Raw genomic sequence first — 19998 nt, 5'->3', positions numbered from 1 at the left:
CACCCGTCCCAGAGAACCAAGACATTATGAATGCTTGGCAGTCTCGCGCTGATGATTACTCCCTCGTTCAGTGCGGCATGCTTTACAGCTTAGAACCGGGGCTCCAAAAGCGTTTTGAGCAACACGGAGCATATGAGATGTTCGAGGAGCTGAAACTAGTTTTCCGAGCTCATGACCGGGTCGAGAGATATGAAGTCTCCGACAAGTCCTATAGTTGTAAGATGGAGGAAAATAGTTCTGTCAGTGAGCATATACTCAAAATGTCTGGGTTGCACAACCGCCTGTCCCAGCTGGACATTAACCTCCCGGATGAGGCGGTCATTAACAGAATCCTTCAGTCGCTCCCACCAAGCTACAAGAGCTTTGTGATGAACTACAATATGCAGGGGATGATGAAGACCATTCCTGAAGTATTTTCAATGCTGAAGTCAGTAGAGGTTGAAATCAAGAAAGAACATCAAGTGTTGATGGTCAATAAGACCACTAAGTTCAAGAAGGGCAAGGGTAAGAAGAACTTCAAGAAGGACGGCAAAGATGTTGCCGCGCCCAGTAAGCCAGTTGCCGGGAAGAAGTCAAAGAATGGACCCAAGCCTGAAACTGAGTGCTTTTATTCCAAGGGGAAGGGTCACTGGAAGCGGAACTGTCCCAAATACTTAGCAGACAAGAAGGCCGGCAACACTAAAGGTATATTTGATATACATGTGATTGATGTGTACCTTACCAGTACTCATAGTAACTCCTGGGTATTTGATACCGGTGCCGTTGCTCACATTTGTAACTCACAGCAGGAGCTGCAGAATAAGTGGAGACTGGCGAAGGACGAGGTGACGATGCGCGTCGGGAATGGTTCCAAGGTCGATGTGATTGCCGTCGGCATGCTACCTCTACATTTACCTACGGGATTAGTTTTAATCCTCAATAATTGTTATTTGGTGCCAAGTTTGAGCATGAAGATTGTATCTGGATCTCGTTTGATACGAGATGGCTACTCATTTAAATTCGAGAATAATGGTTGTTCTATTTATATGAGAGATATGTTTTATGGTCATGCCCCGATGGTCAATGGTTTATTCTTAATGAATCTCAAACGTAATATTACACATATTCATAGCGTGAATACCAAAAGATGTAAAGTTGATAACAATAGTCCCACATACTTGTGGCACTGCCGCCTTGGTCACATAGGTGTCAAGCGCATGAAGAAGCTCCATGCTGATGGACTTTTAGAGTCTCTCGATTATGAATCATTTGACACGTGCGAACCATGCCTCATGGGTAAAATGACTAAGACTCCGTTCTCCGGAACAATGGAGCGAGCAACCAACTTATTGGAAATCATACATACCGATGTGTGCGGTCCAATGAGCGTTGAGGCTCGCAGAGGATATCGTTATGTTCTCACTCTCACTGATGACTTGAGTAGATATGGGTATGTCTACTTGATGAAACACAAGTCTGAGACCTTTGAAAAGTTCAAGGAATTTCAGAATGAAGTAGAGAATCAACGTGACCGAAAGATAAAATTCTTACGATCGGATCGTGGAGGAGAATATTTAAGTCACGAATTTGGTACACACTTAAGAAAATGTGGAATCGTTTCACAACTCACGCCGCCTGAAACACCTCAGCGTAACGGTGTGTCCGAACGTCGTAATCACACTCTATTGGATATGGTGCGATCTATGATGTCTCTTACCGATTTACCGCTATCATTTTGGGGATACGCTCTAGAGACAGCTACATTCACTTTAAATAGGGCACCGTCTAAGTCCGTTGAGACGACACCGTATGAATTATGGTTTGGGAAGAAACCTAAGCTGTCGTTTCTAAAAGTTTGGGGATGCGATGCTTATGTCAAGAAACTTCAACCTGAAAAGCTCGAACCCAAGTTGGAAAAATGCGTCTTCATAGGATACCCTAAAGAAACCATTGGGTATACCTTCTACTTAAGATCCGAGGGCAAGATCTTTGTTGCCAAGAACGGATCCTTTCTGGAAAAAGAGTTTCTCTCGAAAGAAGTAAGTGGGAGGAAAGTAGAACTCGATGAAGTACTACCTCTTGAACGGGATAGTAGTGCAGCTCAAGAAAATGTTCCTGTGATGCCTACACCAACTAAAGAGGAAAACAATGATGATGATCAAGGTACTTCGGATCAAGTAGCTACTGAACTTCGTAGGTCCACAAGGACACGTTCCGCACCAGAGTGGTACGGCAACCCTGTCCTGGAAATCATGTTGTTAGACAACGGTGAACCTTCGAACTATGAAGAAGCGATGGCGGGCCCAGATTCCAACAAATGGCTAGAAGCCATGAAATCCGAGATAGAATCCATGTATGAAAACAAAGTATGGACTTTGACTGACTTGCCCGATGATCGGCGAGCGATAGAAAACAAATGGATCTTTAAGAAGAAGACGGACGCGGATGGTAATATCACCATCTATAAAGCTCGACTTGTCGCTAAGGGTTATCAGCAAGTTCAAGGGATTGACTACGATGAGACTTTCTCTCCCGTAGCGAAGCTTAAGTCCGTCCAAATCATGTTAGCAATTGCCGCATACTATGATTATGAGATATGGCAGATGGACGTCAAAACGGCATTCCTTAACGGGCATCTTAAGTAAGAACTGTACATGATGCAGCCGGAGGGTTTTGTCGATCCTAAGAATGCTAACAAAGTATGCAAGCTCCAGCGATCCATTTATGGGCTGGTGCAAGCATCTCAGAGTTAGAACATTCGCTTTGATGAGATGATCAAAGCATTTGGGTTTTCGCAGACTTATGGAGAAGCTTGCGTTTACAAGAAAGTGAGTGGGAGCTCTGTAACATTTCTCATATTATATGTAGATGACATACTTTTGATGGGAAATGATATAGAATTCTTGGACAACATTAAGGCCTACTTGAATAAGTGTTTTTCAATGAAGGACCTTGGAGAAGCTGCTTATATATTAGGCATCAAGATCTATAGAGATAGATCGAGACGCCTCATAGGTCTTTCACAAAGCACATACCTTGATAAGATTTTGAAGAAGTTCAAAATGGATCAGTCCAAAAAAGGGTTCTTGCCTGTACTGCAAGGTGTGAGATTGAGCTCGGCTCAATGCCCGACCACGGCAAAAGATAAAGAAGAGATGAGTGTCATCCCCTATGCTTCAGCCATAGGATCTATTATGTATGACATGCTGTGTACCAGACCTGATGTAAACCTTGCCGTAAGTTTGGTAGGAAGGTACCAAAGTAATCCCGGCAAGGAACACTGGACAGCGGTCAAGAATATCCTAAAGTACCTGAAAAGGACGAAGGACATGTTTCTCGTTTATGGAGGTGACGAAGAGCTCGTCGTAAAGGGTTACGTCGACGCTAGCTTCGACACAGATCTGGATGACTCTAAGTCACAAACTGGATATGTGTATATGTTGAATGGTGGAGCAGTAAGCTGGTGCAGCTGCAAGCAGAGCGTCGTGGCGGGATCTACATGTGAAGCGGAGTACATGGCAGCCTCGGAGGCAGCGCATGAAGCAATATGGGTGAAGGAGTTCATCACCGACCTAGGAGTCATACCCAATGCGTCGGGGCCGATCAAACTCTTCTGTGACAACACTGGAGCTATTGCCCTTGCCAAGGAGCCCAGGTTTCACAAGAATACCAGGCACATCAAGCGTCGTTTCAACTCCATCCGTGAAAATGTTCAAGATGGAGACATAGATATTTGCAAAGTACATACGGATCTGAATGTCGCAGATCCGTTGACTAAACCTCTGTCGCGAGCAAAACATGATCAACACCAGAACTCTATGGGTGTTCGATTCATCACAATGTAACTAGATTATTGACTCCAGTGCAAGTGGGAGACTGTTGGAAATATGCCCTAGAGGCAATAATAAAAGGGGTTATTATTATATTTCCTTGTTCATGATAATTGTCTTTTATTCATGCTATAACTGTATTATCCGGAAATCGTAATACACGTGTGAATACATAGACCATAACATGTCCCTAGTGAGCCTCTAGTTGACTAGCTCGTTGGTCAACAGATAGTCATGGTTTCCCGACTATGGACATTAGATGTCATTGACAACGGGATCACATCATTAGGAGAATGATGTGATGGACAAGACCCAATCCTAAGCATAGCACAAGATCGTGTAGTTCGTTTTGCTAGAGCTTTTTCAATGTCAAGTATCTCTTCCTTAGACCATGAGATTGTGTAACTCCCGGATACCGTAAGAGTGCTTTGGGTGTACCAAACGTCACAACATAACTGGGTGACTATAAAGGTGCACTACAGGTATCTCCAAAAGTGTCTGTTGGGTTGACACGGATCGAGACTGGGATTTGTCACTCCGTATGACGGAGAGGTATCTCTGGGCCCACTCGGTAATGCATCATCATAATGAGCTCAAAGTGACCAAGTGTTTGGTCACGGGATCATGCATTACGGTACAAGTAAAGTGACTTGCCGGTAACGAGACTGAACGAGGTATTGGGATACCGACGGTCGAGTCTCGGGCATGTAACGTACCGATTGACAAAGGGAATTGTATACGGGGTTGTTCGAATCCTCGACATCGTGGTTCATCCGATGAGATCATTGAGGAGCATGTGGGAACCAACATGGGTATCCAGATCCCGCTGTTGGTTATTTCCCGAGAGCCGTCTCGGTCATGTCTACGTGTCTCCCGAACCCGTAGGGTCTACACACTTAAGGTTCGGTGACGCTAGGGTTGTATGAATATGAGTATGCAGTATACCAAATGTTGTTTGGAGTCCCAGATGAGATCCCGGACATCACCAGGAGTTCCAGAATGGTTCGGAGATGAAGAATTATATATAGGAAGTGATATTTCGGTCATCGGGAAAGTTTTGGGGTCACCCGGTATTGTATCGGGACCACCGGAAGGGTCCCGGGGGTCCACCGGGTGGGGCCACCCATCCCGGAGGGCCCCAAGGGCCGAAGTGGGGAGGGGAAGCAGCCCATAGTGGGCTGGTGTGCCCCCCTTGGACCATCCCATGCGCCTAGGGTTGAAACCCCAGGGTGGGGGGAGGGCGCCCCACCCCCCTTGGCCGCCGCCCCCTTGGGAGATTGGATCTCCCAGGGCCGCCCCCCCCCCCCTGGGGGCCTATATAAAGGGAGGGGGGAGGGGGCAGCCGCACCCTGAAATTCTGGTGCCTCCCTCCCCCTGCTACACCTCTTCCTCCTCCGTCACGTGCTTGGCGAAGCCCTGCCGGAGTACTGCATTTCCACCATCACCACGCCGTTGTGCTGCTGTTGGAGCTTTCATCATCAACCTCTCCTTCCCCCTTGCTGGATCAAGACGGAGGAGACGTCACGCTGACCGTACGTGTGTTGAACGCGGAGGTGCCGTCCGTTCGGCGCTAGGATCTCCGGTGATGGGATCACGACGAGAACGACTACTTCAACCCCGTTCTTTTGAACGCTTCCGTGCGATCTACAAAGTGGCATGTAGATGCAATCTCTCTCCCATGACTCGTTGCTTAGACGAACTCATAGATGGATCTTGGTGAAACCGTAGGAAAAATTTTAATTTTCTGCAACGTTCCCCAACACTTTTTCCTTTTCTCCCCCCTCTGGTGGCCATGGTATGATGGATAGGGCTGCCAGTTTGTTTCTCCCCAACAAGATTTTGGCTTCCAGTAGTGGGTCTAGAAATAGCCACTTGTACTTTTGGGGTCCTTTTTTTCCTCGACCGAACTAGAGTAAAGTGCTCTTCCACATCTTCATCCCCATCATCCCAGTCTTTACTAACAAGGGTTTGATCTCCCTTCCCATTAGTGACATACATCACGTCCTCATCTATCATCACATTTTGTTCCCCCTCTTTTTTATAGTTCTTCCCCCTGATGTTTTCAAGTTCTATAATAATATCCACATTAGAGAAATTGTTGTGAGGAATAGTTATCCCCATTTTCGAAGCTCTAATCATAAGTTTAGGATTTGATAAAGTATCAAAAGAGTTATGGTTTGCTGAAGTACTTTCCAAATTCCTCTTAGATATGGCAATAGCTTCTTCCTACATCCTTCCCTCCATATTCTGCAAGTTCCTCAGGCAAAACCTCTGAACCTCTTCAGGTATAAGAGGGGGGGGGGGTAGGAATCACCTCCCCCACATCCTCAAAAGAAGAGGTAGGATATTGTACCATATACTCGGAGTTCCCCTGCATCTTGGAAAGCTCCTTCCCCTCCATTTCCTCAACCTGGTCACATTCCATAACCACATTTGAATGAGCTATGTTTTCATATGACATATCAAAATCTATAGGATTTTCTTTATTTTTCGACATGAATCTCATCAACATTATGCTTGGTATCATCAAAACCCAGCATTGCCCGAGAGCCACGCACTTTTTCTTTGCTGTAGGCTTCCATGGCTATAGTTTCAATCAGTAGAGTGTTATCCTCTGATTCATCATACTCCACATTCCCCTCATCCTCTGCATCAGCAGGGTTATCATTCCCATTGTTACAACTCTTACTGCCCCCTCATTTTTACTTTATTCCCAGATTTGGGAACAACTTTGCCCAAGGTAGTTGTTTTCATGTAAGAGGAGTTTTTTCCATCAGTTCCCACATGAACTGCATTCCTCTCTCTTTCTGGATCTCTCACTTGCACTTTCTCAATTCATAAAAGAAGTCAAAGAAATGTGTGCCCAACACTGCCTCACACTACAAGAAATATGTCAACTTGTGACCTTGACTATTGGTCACTAAAAGGTCATTGTTTTTTATTTGCGACCTTTTTGTGACCAAAAACAGAAGGAAAAAAGCTGGCGGTCGTAAACTGAAATTTACGACCTTCTCTGTGAGAAGGTCATAGACGTTTATGACCAAAACAGAAGGTCGTTGAACCCATGACCTTTTGTTTTGGTCACTAGCTGTCTACCCAGGCCACATTGGATCCGACGTGGCAAAACTACGACCAATTCAAAAGGTCACTAACAAGATTCAACCCGGTTCAATTAAGTGTTTTACATGGGCCGAGCCCAATAATTTGGCCTTTTTATTATTTTTCTATCTATTTTTGATTAGCTTCATGGGCCAAGGCCAACAATTCGGCCTTTTTATTTCTAGGCCTCATCCATTACATAGTCCATTTAATTAAGCCTTTTTATACCTTTTTGCTTAAATGCGCAATATTCCAGTCCACTATTGTTTGGGCCATAGCCTTTCTAGAGCCCAAATATTATTCAATCCAATAGAACATTCAGCCTTTTTATTCACAGATTTCTTTTACACATTTCAACAGCAAACAATCAATAATTCTCTCAATTAAATGATCAAATCCAGAAACCACTCAATGAAACTCACAACGGCACATACACGTCTGCATGATCCATCAAGTTTGCATACAATCAAAAAGAAATACACATGCACCAAAACATGGTGGCAACATCAACTAAAACTATTGTGCACATCTCTAGGCTTCTTCTGAGCATGGTCACAACAGCAGCCCCCTCAACAACATTAGATCCCGATCTGCATAAATTATAAGTGAGATACAATGGAAGTTAAATGATTGCCAATAAAAAATATCCATTCAAGAGAATAAAAATTACACATAAATGCCCAAATACCTCAGTCCAGTAAACACTAAGCATGGCATGGAAAAAGTTCCAAAACTTGACTACAGCACATCAACCTGATGATGTTCTACTAAGACATTCAACACACCAACAATACTAGCGTACACATCTACTAGCTACTAGTGCAGGTCATGCAATGAACATCTACTGGCTACTAGCACAATTGCACAAGCAATAGAAGCAGCAGCAGCTACTAGCACTGCTAGCAGTAAGTACTAAGTACTAACTATTAGCAGCCAACAGCTAGCAGCAGCGAAACTAACACTGCAGTAACAAAACAGCAATAGTACAGGCTACAGCTAGAGCATCAACTGCAGCAGTACATCTACATCTAGACTCTAGGGAGCATCAACAACAGCAGTACATCAAATGACACCTTGTTGTGATGTAACAGCATGGTACAACTGACTTGCTTCCAGAACAATGTGTGTATTATATAGAAGAGTAGAGATCTGTGTCCTTGGAAGCACATCAAATGTTAAAAATCTGGACTGGTTAAATAATAATTGTATTCTTCTCTACAAGCACATATGAGTAGTTAATAAGTACTGACCCTATCAAGTATGGGAGGCTTGCAACATGGAGATGCATACATGACTGAGCACTAACATATTATGGTATGACCGGGGCTATACCTGTCCAGGAAAATGCCTGTTGCATCCAAGAACCAGGTTGGTATGACCGGGGCTATACCCGTCCAGGACAATGCCTGTTGCATCCAAGAACCAGGTTCTGGATCAGAGCTACATTGATTTTGCGTCCAGCAATTTGCAGGCGGCCTGTCATGAACATGAACATATTATGTCAGGGAAAGCGGATACTTCGTCTAAATAAATACATCTTATTGCAGGAACATTTCGTTGATTCCGTGGCGGAAACGTATAACACAGATGATGATACACTAATACGGTGTGCATACTTGAAAATGCTAGAAGAGTTAAAATTATTAAACCGAGAGCAGTCACAGCAACACGGCATACTTGAAAATGCTAGATTTAGCATACCTCTATTCCTACATACTACTACACATAGGTTAACAACTAGGAGAGCAACAGAGCATGCCAAGACTGCAATTGGCCGACTGATTGCTTCAGGTCATAGTGCCAAGAACACTGCTACATGTACAAGTACAACAAAAGAAGAATCTCAGGCCTCTATAATTCGCTAGTTTCTTAGGCAACAAACATCATTGCAAATTTTGATGAAATGCATAGGTCCAGCCAATGATTACACAGCAGCAACTACTGCAGACATTGGCTGGAGAAATGCTCATCTTTTTATTCTTTGTAAAAGAAATTTTGAGTTCAAGTAGTAGCACTAGTTACTGACTACACAAGTAGGTGCATATGCAGGTGCATACTACAGACTACAGTACAACACCAACTTGACACCCGAGTAATCCAACTTGATAGGTGGGAGTAACATCTACAGTATCAAGTTTGGACTTGCATCCCACATGTCAATTCTTCTACTACCTAGAAGCTAGAGAATACATATGCAGGTGGTATAACATAACATAAAGAGCAACAACTTGATAAGTCTGCCCCCAATAGTCCAAGTCGTGGAAAACCAAATACTTCAACTGATAGAGAAAGACATTGCAGAAATGGCCTCGTCCACGCATTTTCTTGGCCCCATACTGAGGCCTTCCATTATCCACTCGAATTCGCCGTTGTTTCTCAATGTATGAAAGATGCCTGCCAGGAGGATGAAATCAAATGAATAAGAACCCCACATAAACAAAGAGGCCGAACAATGATTCTGCGAAGTATTACCTCCGGTCATAAATAAGTGAACTAAAACCACATCACTTATTTATGAACGGAGGGAGCGATATTAAGCTTCCGCGGTCAAAGGAGTATTCAGTTTACTAATGCTCCTGCTACAGTATGGTACTCCAAGAATAATATGAAATGTGGACTAATGGTAATTAAGCCCCAGAATTAACTAGCAGTACTAGACATCCATGAATGAAGCCCACACTACAGGGAAAAACTTATAAGCCGTGTAGCAAATACACTCAGCTTACATTGATTTAAACTCGGTTTATATATAAGCCGAGTAAAACTCCCGGCTTATAGCACTCGGTTTACAGTCGACCGGCTTATACCATATAAGCCGAGAGCCGAACCGAAAAAGCCCAGTTTATGTATAAACCGAGTATTTTCACAGGGCTCCCGGTTTAATAAAGTAACCTGACGGTAGCCTACTGTTAACGACCACGTGTCACCGTCTATATAAGTCGAGTGCCGTCGTCAGGGCACGGTTTAAACATAAACCGAGTGCACCTCAGTACGTACGGTTTATATATAAGCCGGGTGCAACCGTGGACGCACGGTTTATATATAAGCCGAGTGCGACCGCGAACACACGGTTTATATATAAGCCGGGTGTAACCGCAAACCGCACGGTTACTCTATAAGCCGAGTTCTGCCGAGAACAGCACGGTTTTTATATACATATATAAGCCGGGTGCCGGTTAACTGAGGTACACGGTTTATATAGCCTGCTCATGTGTCCAGATGGTCTATAAACCGGGTGCCAGGTGCTGGGATACACGGCTTATGTGTTGGCCGCAGCCATATGGCTTATAAGCCGGGTGCCAGGTGCTGGGCTACACGGCTTATAGGCTATAAGCCGGGTGCCAGGTGCTGGGCTACACGGCTTATAGGCCATATAACATATATGCAGGCGCTTCAGGGAGCAACAACAACATATATACACTAGTATATCTATCCAGCAGCACATATATCACTTCAGGGAGCAGCAACAACATATATACAGTAGTACATCTATCCAGCAGCACATATATCCAACAAATATATGTATCCAGCAGTACATGACCATGACCAACAAACATATATCAAGTAATACATATATCCAGCCGTACATGAGTGCAGAGTCCACATATGCATACGTATGCAACAAAAGATCAGAAACGAAAGGACCGTAAGTTTCAGGTCCACACAGTGCATACATATCCAACGAAGGTTCACAACAACATACATGCATATGCAACCAGAGGTTCACAAATTAAAGGATCATGAGTTCCAAGTTCACACCAAGCATGAACCAATGAGCTCCACTGCAGCATATATGCCCACCGTCAACGCCATCCACAATGCAAACCTATAAGTCCATTATCACACGCATGAGTTTCTAAAGATAAGTTGCAAAGATGGATAAGGAAAAAGAGTCAACAAGCATCAACATATGAGGCTCAAATAGAAGCTAGGAAGTATGTACAATATAAGCATCGACGCTTGTGGACTCTACCATCAACAATGCACAAGTTTTATGTTGAGAAGCACAAGCAACGAGAAGACGCAAGCATCAACAATGGACAAACATGGACGACTACCTCAAGTGATCATTGTTGCGGGGAGGTCGAAGCGACATGAACCGTAGTGGGTGTCACCGGACTTGCTTGGCCAGGTGAAGATCCACCTACCACACAGTTATTGAAGCCTTGTCCCGACTGAGAAAACTTGAAGCACGAGAGGATGAGATGGTAAGATTCATGATCTTCAAGCATGAAGGTAAGATGCATGATTGAAAAGTTCAGAGACTTACAAAGTTGAAATTAGGAAGAGTCGGAAGAGGAGGAAGAACGGGCAAAGTGGAACCCTGCATATTATTTCTGAGTTGAGCAAATGTCTCCTGCAGGATTGCCTGTTGTTTAACCATGAATTCTTGCTGTTGAAACAGGGCCTGCTGCATTTTCATGGCTTCCTCCTCTCGAAGCCTGGCATTGGCCTACAATATGCCATCACAACAAGTTCACCATCGTTGCAATACAAAGAAGAAATCACAAGGAAGGTTGATGAAGCAAAAGATACCTCAAGTTGATGGAGCATGTGCAGCCCAGGGTGTGGGCGACGCTCTATAGCAGGACCTGAGCTCGACGTGGTAGCACGGAGGTGAGAGAGTTTTGGGATGTCCTTCTTACGGGCGGCACCGTCGCCAACATATAACCGACCACCCTTCTTGCCATACTTTTGCCGCGAACCAAGGAATGAAGCTGCCATTTCCTTTACCGCCTCTTTTAAAGATATGTTCCCTCTCCTCCTCAGTAGGGGGCCTTTCTAGGTTCCAATATTCAAGTGTGAATTCGCTATAGTAGTGAGAAAGAAGCTACGTTAGTCACAAACTTAATTGTGATTATTTGCAAAAAAATATAGGAGCAGTTACTCGATGTACGGTTGTACTTCCGGCATATTTGTCAACACATACGACATAATGGTTGTCCACTCTGGATGTTTGATGTGCCTAGGCCTTCTAGCACTTGCTCTGCCACCAACCCCTGCGAAGATGCAAAGTGGGGGCAGATCGTCCGGGGTGATGACATTGTAACGAAGGACTGGATTATGCTGAGTGGGAATATTAGGATCATAGTACTTTGTCGTGTTGTTTGACACCTCCTCATTGAGGTAGGCCTCGACTATGGATGCTTCAATACAGCATTTATTCTTGAATTTGGCACGAAGATTCTTATTTTCTCTCTCAGGTGCATACATCCAACGGTACTGTACAGGCCCGCCCAATCGTGCCTCAGACGGAAGATGCAAGATCATATGCTGCATCGGATTAAAGAAGCTTGGTGGAAAGATCATCTCAAGCTTGCACACCAACTCTGGTGCCTGTTTCTCCAGCTTCTCAATAACTTTTGGGTCTAACTCTTTAGCACAAAGCTGACGGAAGAAATAGCTCAACTCCGCCAGCACTCGCCAAATCTCCTCGGAGACATAGCCTCGAATCATCACCGGCATTACTCGCTCATGCCAGACATGATAGTCATGGCTCTTGAGCCCCCCTATTCGCAATGTATTCATATTCACTCCATTATATTTCCTGCGTACCCATCAGAGAACCGCAATTTGTCCAAGACCCACTGCATCATTACCTTCCTATGCTTCCTTGCACGGCAGAATGGGGCCGGTGGCTTGCCGCACCCTTTTCTGTTGGGTCCAGGTTCGATCATATTTAAACGTGGCCTATCACAGAGTTTCTCTTGATCAAGTCTGGCCTTGACGTTGTCTTTCGTCTTCTCAGTGTCGAAGATTGTGCCAAAAAGGGCCTCAGCGATATTCTTCTCAATGTGCATTACATCAATGTTATGTGGAAGGAGGAGATCCTGAAAGTAAGGGAGCCTCCACAAGCTTGGTATGTGAGTCCAATTGTGTGTCTCTCCATATCCGACAAAACCTGACCCCGTAGCATTGGGCTGGAGACCATCTAACTGAGCCTTGATCATGTGACCGGTCATCACAGGTGGGGGTGGAGCATTGGTAACTTTACCTTTCTCAAAGTTCTTTTTGTCTTGTCTGAATGGATGATCAGGACGAAGGAACGGACGGTTCTTGTTAAAGCAGGTATACTTCCCACCTTTCTTCAGCCAATAGAACGTCAAATTCTGCATACACACCGGGCAAGGCCATTTCCCATGTACACACCAGCCGCAGAAAATCGCACGTGCCGGTAGGTCATGCAGGGATGTGAAGTACCAAACATACATATCGAAGTGCTTCTTTGTTAGGGCGTTGTATGTCCGTATTCCTTTATCACAAGCAACCATCAAGTCATCCACAAGCGGCTCCAAGTACAGACTCATCTTATTCCCCGGATATCCAGGACCTGGAATTACGAGCGACAAGAACATGTATTGTCGTTTCATGCAGAAGCCGGGGGGGGGGGGGGAGATTCATCGGAATAACAAACACGGGCCAACAGCCGTATGTGGCGTTAGTCATGCCAAATGGATTGAACCCATCGGTTGTAACCGCAATTGCTACACTGTCCTATTTGCCAGCTTTGTTTGGGTATCGCTTAACGAACTCCTTCCATGCTGCAGCATCAGACGGGTGTATCACTATCTTAGGCCGGTATCTAGTCCCTTCTGCTGCCCAGCTCATGTTTCGGGCAGATTCGGCGGACATAAAGAGACGTTGGATCCTTGGTATGGGATCAAGATACCGAAGGACCTTCTGGGGGATTGTGAGCTGCCTCTTCTGACCATCATCACCTTCGACCTCAATATACCTAGACGATTTGCACTTTGGACAGTAATTTGCATTCACATGTTCTTTCCTAAATAAGATGCATGTGTTTGGACAAACATGTATTCGCTCATATGGCAGCTTAAGTTCACGGAAGATTTTGTTCGACTTGTACATGTTCTTTGGCAGAATGTTGTCTTTTGGCAATATAGTGCGAATAACGGTCAGAAGTGTATCGAAGGATGATCTACTCCAACCAAACTGGGACTTCACAGCAAGAAGGCGTGCAATGCCATCCAGCTGAGTGACCTCTGTATGCCCGTGTAGTGGTCTTTGTGCCCCATTCAAAGTTTCATAGAACTTCTTAGTCCTTTGCTCTTCATCCTCCTCCCCCTGTCCCCCTTCACTTGCGACTGGATTTTCAGGCGCTGCAGCATTTTCTAGGTCTTCTAGCATGAATTCAACATGAGTAACATATTCGGGTGAGCTTGTGCGTTGCCGTACCACCTCCTTTCTTGCACGTTGGGGCTCAAGCTCACCATGTGCGACCCACCGGTGGTAGTCTGGCATGAACCCATTCTTGAGAAGGTGTCGACCCATTTCATCCTTTGTTTTTTCCTTCTTGTTGCCGCAGATAGTGCAGGGGCACCACACTACACCACATCCTGGGTGCCTGGCAAATGCTGCTTCCAAGAACTGATTCGTCTTTGTAATCCATTCTGGAAGCACACCTCCCCCCCACTCAGCCAGCCACTATACATCCACTCACGATCCTCCATCTGATGTATTTTCATTGACCAAGTAGTTTCATCCAGTATTAGTTCAATTAATTACAATTATTCATGTTTTACGGCATGAACTCAAACTATCTAATAGGTAAGGATAGGTCCTAATCCCACCCGAGGATGTGTAGGTGGCTTCGTTTTCATGCACTACTCCGATCCACACAGAATTTCGGCAGCACCTCCCCGCTGTTCTCCAAATACACGTCTCGGCAACAAGCCGAGAGAATGTGCATTCAGAGAACAATGGGAAGGCGCTGCCGAAATCCTGTATCGGATCGGAGTAGAGCATAAAAATGAAGCCAGCCTACACATCCTCGGGCTGTCCGTGGAAAACGCTGGACAATTAAAAAGAGTTACTATTATAAATATACAAAGATTGCATATTTATAAATAATGTAACTCTTTCGAGCGGGAGACGCATGGGTAACGCGACTAGCTAGCTACATGATTTACATATACATAAATCCTTCGAGGCGAATGATTCTTACCCTCGAAGCGTGTTCGGTGCCGGTCGTCCGTCCAGCAAGAAGCTCTGCAGCAACGGTCTCGACGTCAAACTAATGCATGTCCTGCAATAAAGTGAAAATTGGGATCAAACATAATCCACATGCAAAACTTGCAAACTGGGATCTGCCCATTCCTTTTGTATTTACAGTGGCAACACTTGTATTTCCATAACAATAACAAATATGTGCTCTGGCCACTCCTTTCTAAAATACCATTTATTAGCTACTTCGCTTTTCCCTTTTTTCTCAAAAGAAAATACAAAAGCCTAATCTCAAACGCATATAGCAAATTATAAAATCATGCATAGAGGAAATATTCATGTCATTGAACTTCTGTACAGGCTTCGAAGGTTGCCCATTTGTGCATCCCTTTAGTTCTATACTGCTCCAGGAATCTTACAGATCCAGGCAGGAACCAATGAATCAAATGTGATGTGATAGATAAATCTTGGTTTCTGGTAGCCACAAATTAAAGGCCTAGCTAGCTGCAAAAAAAGCTTTCCCTTGTGGATTGGTCTTTGGGTTGAGTGGCTGCAGCAACACGAATCAAATTTAGAAGTGTTGTTGGAACTCATTCTTTTTCACTAATAACCTGGCTTAGTTGATAGATGTGTTAAAACTTGTGTATTATGCAGCATTATGAAACTAAGAGAAGAACAACCGCGACTACTGGCATTCCTGCAAGTCAGGATGTAAGTGGCGTTGGGTCCCACTAGTCCCACATGTGCCACCCAGCAAAAAAAGAGCAAATGGCGTTGGTGGACGTCCAGCAAAAATAAATGGCACAAATGGACAACCCAGAAAAGCCGGTGAGACCAGATCTGCCGTACCAGTTGTGCCTGACGTCAAAGTCGACGTCGTCGCCGCCGGAGCTGATTCAGATGAGGCCTTCGGCAACGACTTCACGGTACCTCTGCTCTGCTCCTCTAGCGCTCATCTGCCTCTCCCCCTCTGCTGCGATGCAGCCTATGGGACTTGGAAGATGGGACCGGTGGATGCCGTACGTCGTCGGAGTAGTAGACGGTGAGGACTGATGTAGATTCAGGTTGCAGTAACTTGAGAAATGAATGATATGGAGCAAGGTTCAGACTTCGGACACCTCATTGCATGCCATTCCCTTCTAGGTAGATGAAAGGTTCAGACTTCAAACACCTCATTGATGCAGATTGGTCACTCTCCAGTACATCTTGATAGCCATAATCATGTCCATTGGGTTCAGCTTTGATAATCTAAGTTGAAGATAAATGTTGAATCTAGAGATTTAGAGTTGCCAATTTCCTGTACTATGTTTGCTCTGTACTGAATAATCGGAGGTGTTACTAATTAGGCCCGTACTAATGGCACTATATTGTAAGTAGTATATTCGTGTCAGTTTGCTCTGTGAATACGTGGTACTATGTGGACACCACATACGCCACGAAAAAGTTAACTGGACTATGACATAATCCCACATAAGAAGTGGTGGTCAGAGCGGGCAAGTCCCACAATGCCCAGCGAGCTGTCCATTTACATCCTGACCTGCAAGACTGTATGAACTTGAGAAGTTAAAAAAAGGGGATGAGCGCGTACTGTGTCCGTTGCCGCGCGCGGTGATGTACGTTGCAGTCGGTGATGTACGCTGCCGCCGGTGACCGGTGCCGCTGATGCCTAGCTAGTTGCGACCTGCGAATGAGGGTTGTGTTGGGTTCAGTCACACACAGAGAGAGAGAGACAGTCAGAGGGACGGCGAGGGTTGTCTTGGGAACCTGCTGATGTGCGCCGCGACAGCACGGTGCGGTTGCTTCAGATCCGGGAGCCGTGGACCGTGCTGACGGGAGAGTGGGGGAGGAGGCGTCGGGGGCTGCGCTGCGCTGCGCTGCCGGCTGGCGAGGAGGAGATGAGGAGCAGCCGGACCTGTCAGAGAGACCTGGAGCAGCCAACAGAGCAGCGATGAACCAAGACCTGTCAGAGAGAGAGAGAGAGAGAGAGAGAGAGAGAGAGAGAGAGACCTGTGCGTCGGCGGAGGGAGGGCGGGCGGCGGAGATGGCCGGAGAGCCTCAACCCTAGCGAACGGGGACGGGCTGCGGCGCCGATGGGAGGGCCAGCTCAGAGCTCCCCATGGTTGGGGAGGGGGCGGGGGGGGGGGGGGGGGGGGGGGGGGGGATCTGTGCGCCGGCGCCGGGGGGTGGGGACGAGGCGGACGGTGGGTGGAGGGTGAGCGGCGACGCGGGGGAGAGATAGGGGAGGCGCCGGGGAGAGACAGGGAGGCGCGGGGAGAGGCAGTGGGGAGAGGGTCGATAATTGGGCCAAAACGAGCTATGCGCGCGTCTATTTTGGCCAAGTCCCGCGCTCACTATAAGCCTGGTGCAGCACCATAAGCCTAGTGCTAAAGAAAAATACACGGTTTATAAAAAAAATTATTTTAATAAAAAAAGTTTATTAGTTTTACTTTTAATAATTTATGTGTTTTCATTTTATTGTATCTTTATGATACTTATTATATTTTTATTTTTATATTTTTATTGTATTTTTATTTTTTTATTTTCATTATATTTTTATTTTTATAATACTTTTTATTGTATTTTTATTTAATTGTTCTTATAAATGATACCCTCTCCTCTTATTTCATTATTTCCATTCTTTAAAATATCGCTCCAATATTCTGGTAAAAGATTGGGCGTGTTTGGAGCAGGCCTCACCTGCGGCTGCTTGTAAACTACAACATCTCCGATGTAGTCTCTGAGTACCGAGAGGGAACAAGTCGGGTTTGTGAAGGAAGTGCGGGCCCGGTTACTCAGTTTGCCTCGAAACTTCTCGTGCTGTCAAAGGAGGCCATCGAATGACACGTGTCAGGCCCCCGCATTTTTCGGACCCGCCTGGAATATTTGAGACATTTATTGCACAACTAGGGTTTTGATGCCGGAAATTGCAGATCTACAAGGCGGCACATGAAATCATTCCCAGAAGCAACATGTAAACTCCTATGTAATGTCTTTGCAACATGCGTAGGCCTTTTGCAGACGAGGGAGGGGTAGGCTCAGCCACCGGGGAGGGCAAAATTACCTTGGGGCCATGCCTCATCCAACCGTTTAAATCCTTGGAAAATCGTATGATGCCGGAAATCCTCGAGAGTTGGCACGGTGTCATAACATGGCCCCTGTAGGGTGTGGTAAATTTTGGGAGTGTTTCGAGTAGGGCTCACCTCCGGCCGCTTGTAAACTACACCATCTCCGATGTAGTCTCTGGGTACAGAGAGGGAACGAGTCGGGTTTGTGAAGGAAGTGTGGGCCATGTTGCTCTATTGGCCTCGAAACTTCTCATGCTATCAAAGGAGGCCATCGAATGACACGTGTCAGGCCCCCGCATTTTTTGGACCCGACTGGCATATTTGAGACATTTATTCCACAACTAGGGTTTCGGGGCCGGAAATTGCAGATCTGCAAGGTGGCACATGAAATCATGCCCAGAAGCGGCATGTAAAGTCCTATGTGATGTCTTTGCGACATGCGTAGGCCTCTTGCAGACGAGGGAGGGGCTGGCCCAGCCACCGGGGGGGGCAAAATTACATCGTCGCCATGCCTGATCCAACCGTTTAAATCCTCGAAAACTCGTACGATGCCGGAAATCCTCGGGAGCTGGCACGGTGTCATAACATGGCCCCTGTAGGGTGTGGTAAAAGTTTGGGCGTGTTTCGAGTAGGGATCACCTCCGGCTGCTCGTAAACTACACCATTTCCGCTGTAGTCTCTAGGTACCGAGAGGGAACGAGTCCGATTTGTTAAGGAAGTGTGGGCCATATTGCTCCATTGGCATTGAAACTTATTGTGCTCTCAAAGGAGGCGATCGAATGACATGTGTCAGGCCCCTGCAATTTTCGGACCCGCCTAGAATATTTGAGACATTTATTCCACTGCTAGGGTTTCGGCGCCGGAAATTGCAGATCTGCAAGGTGGCACATGAAATCATGCCCAGAAGCAGCATGTAAAGTCCTATGTGATGTCTTTGCGACATGTGTAGGACTTTTGCAGACGAGGGAGGGGCAGGCCCAGCCATGGGGGGGCAAAATTGCCTCGGCGCCATGCCTGATCCAACCGTTTAAATACTCGAAAACTTGTATGATGCCGGAAATCCTCGGGAGCTGGCACGGTGTCATAACATGGCCCCTGTAGGGTGTGGTAAAAGTTTGGCCGTGTTTCGAGTAGGGATCACCTGCGGCTGCTTGTAAACTACACCATCTCCGATATAGTCTCTAGGTACCGAGAGGGAACGAGTCGGATTAGTGAAGGAAGTGTGGGCCCTGTTGCTCCGTTGGCCTCGAAACTTCTCGTGCTCTCAAAGGAGGCCATCGAATGACACGTGTCAGGCCCCCGCATTTTTCGGACCCACCTAGAATATTTTAGATATTTATTGCACCGCTAGGGTTTCGGCGCCGGAAATTGCAGATCTGCACGGCGGCACATGAAATCATACCCAGAAGCGGCATGTAAAGTCCTATGTGATGGCTTTGCGACATCCTTAGGCCTTTTGCAGATGAGGGAGGGGCGGGACCGACCACTAGGGGGGGGGGCAAAATTACCTCGGCTCCATGCCTTACTTCACGTTATCGAGTGCCCATGTCTTGGCTCTAGATGAAGAGCAAAGCACTCGGCGTAGAGTGAACTTTCAGTTGTTGCTTTTGCATGTCATCATAATATGGTTACGCTAGGGGGTCAAAAGTCATATAAATATTAAAGTGGAGTTAAATTTAGAGTTTTACAAATAAGACCCATGAAAACTACTAGGTGAGAATAATAATACTCCCTCCGTCCGGAAATACTTGTCGAAGGAATGGATGTATCTAGACGTATTTTAATTCTAGATGCATCCATTTTTATGCATTTCTTCGACAAGTATTTCCGGACGGAGGGAGTACTAATTAAGTAGTAAATATAAATGCAATGAAAACCATCTTAAATCAATTTTGCATAAATGTTATGGGTTGAAAAAAATTTCGCAAATATGTAAGCCTAGTGCTTTCATCGGGCTCACGGCTTATATATCCTATAAGCCGAGTGCTTGGGCGGGGCGCATGGCTTATATGTCCCGTAAGCCGAGTGCTTGCTGGGGCACACGGCTTATATGTCCTGTT

General features: G+C 45.7%; 1 long non-coding RNA gene across 3 annotated transcripts; it reads right to left on the bottom strand.

Annotated features, from left to right (window-relative positions):
• Positions 1-10324: 10324 nt before the first annotated feature.
• Positions 10325-17028, bottom strand: LOC123067044 (uncharacterized). 3 transcript variants are annotated; one of them, XR_006431507.1, is made up of 9 exons: positions 16881-17028; positions 16638-16798; positions 16462-16554; positions 15723-16121; positions 14875-14955; positions 11445-11719; positions 11179-11361; positions 10967-11092; positions 10325-10734 (listed from the first exon to the last, which is right to left on the bottom strand). It is a non-coding gene; the product is annotated as an uncharacterized lncRNA (long non-coding RNA). The 3 variants fall into 3 exon arrangements; XR_006431508.1 differs by lacking the exon at positions 15723-16121; XR_006431509.1 differs by lacking the exons at positions 14875-14955; positions 15723-16121.
• Between the last annotated feature and the right edge of the window lie 2970 nt (positions 17029-19998).

The sequence above is a fragment of the Triticum aestivum genome, chromosome 3B (genome assembly GCF_018294505.1).
Source record: "Triticum aestivum cultivar Chinese Spring chromosome 3B, IWGSC CS RefSeq v2.1, whole genome shotgun sequence".
Taxonomy (NCBI): domain Eukaryota; kingdom Viridiplantae; phylum Streptophyta; class Magnoliopsida; order Poales; family Poaceae; genus Triticum; species Triticum aestivum.
Note: the sequence above shows the minus strand (reverse complement) of the source record. Positions and strands in the feature narration are given on the sequence as shown.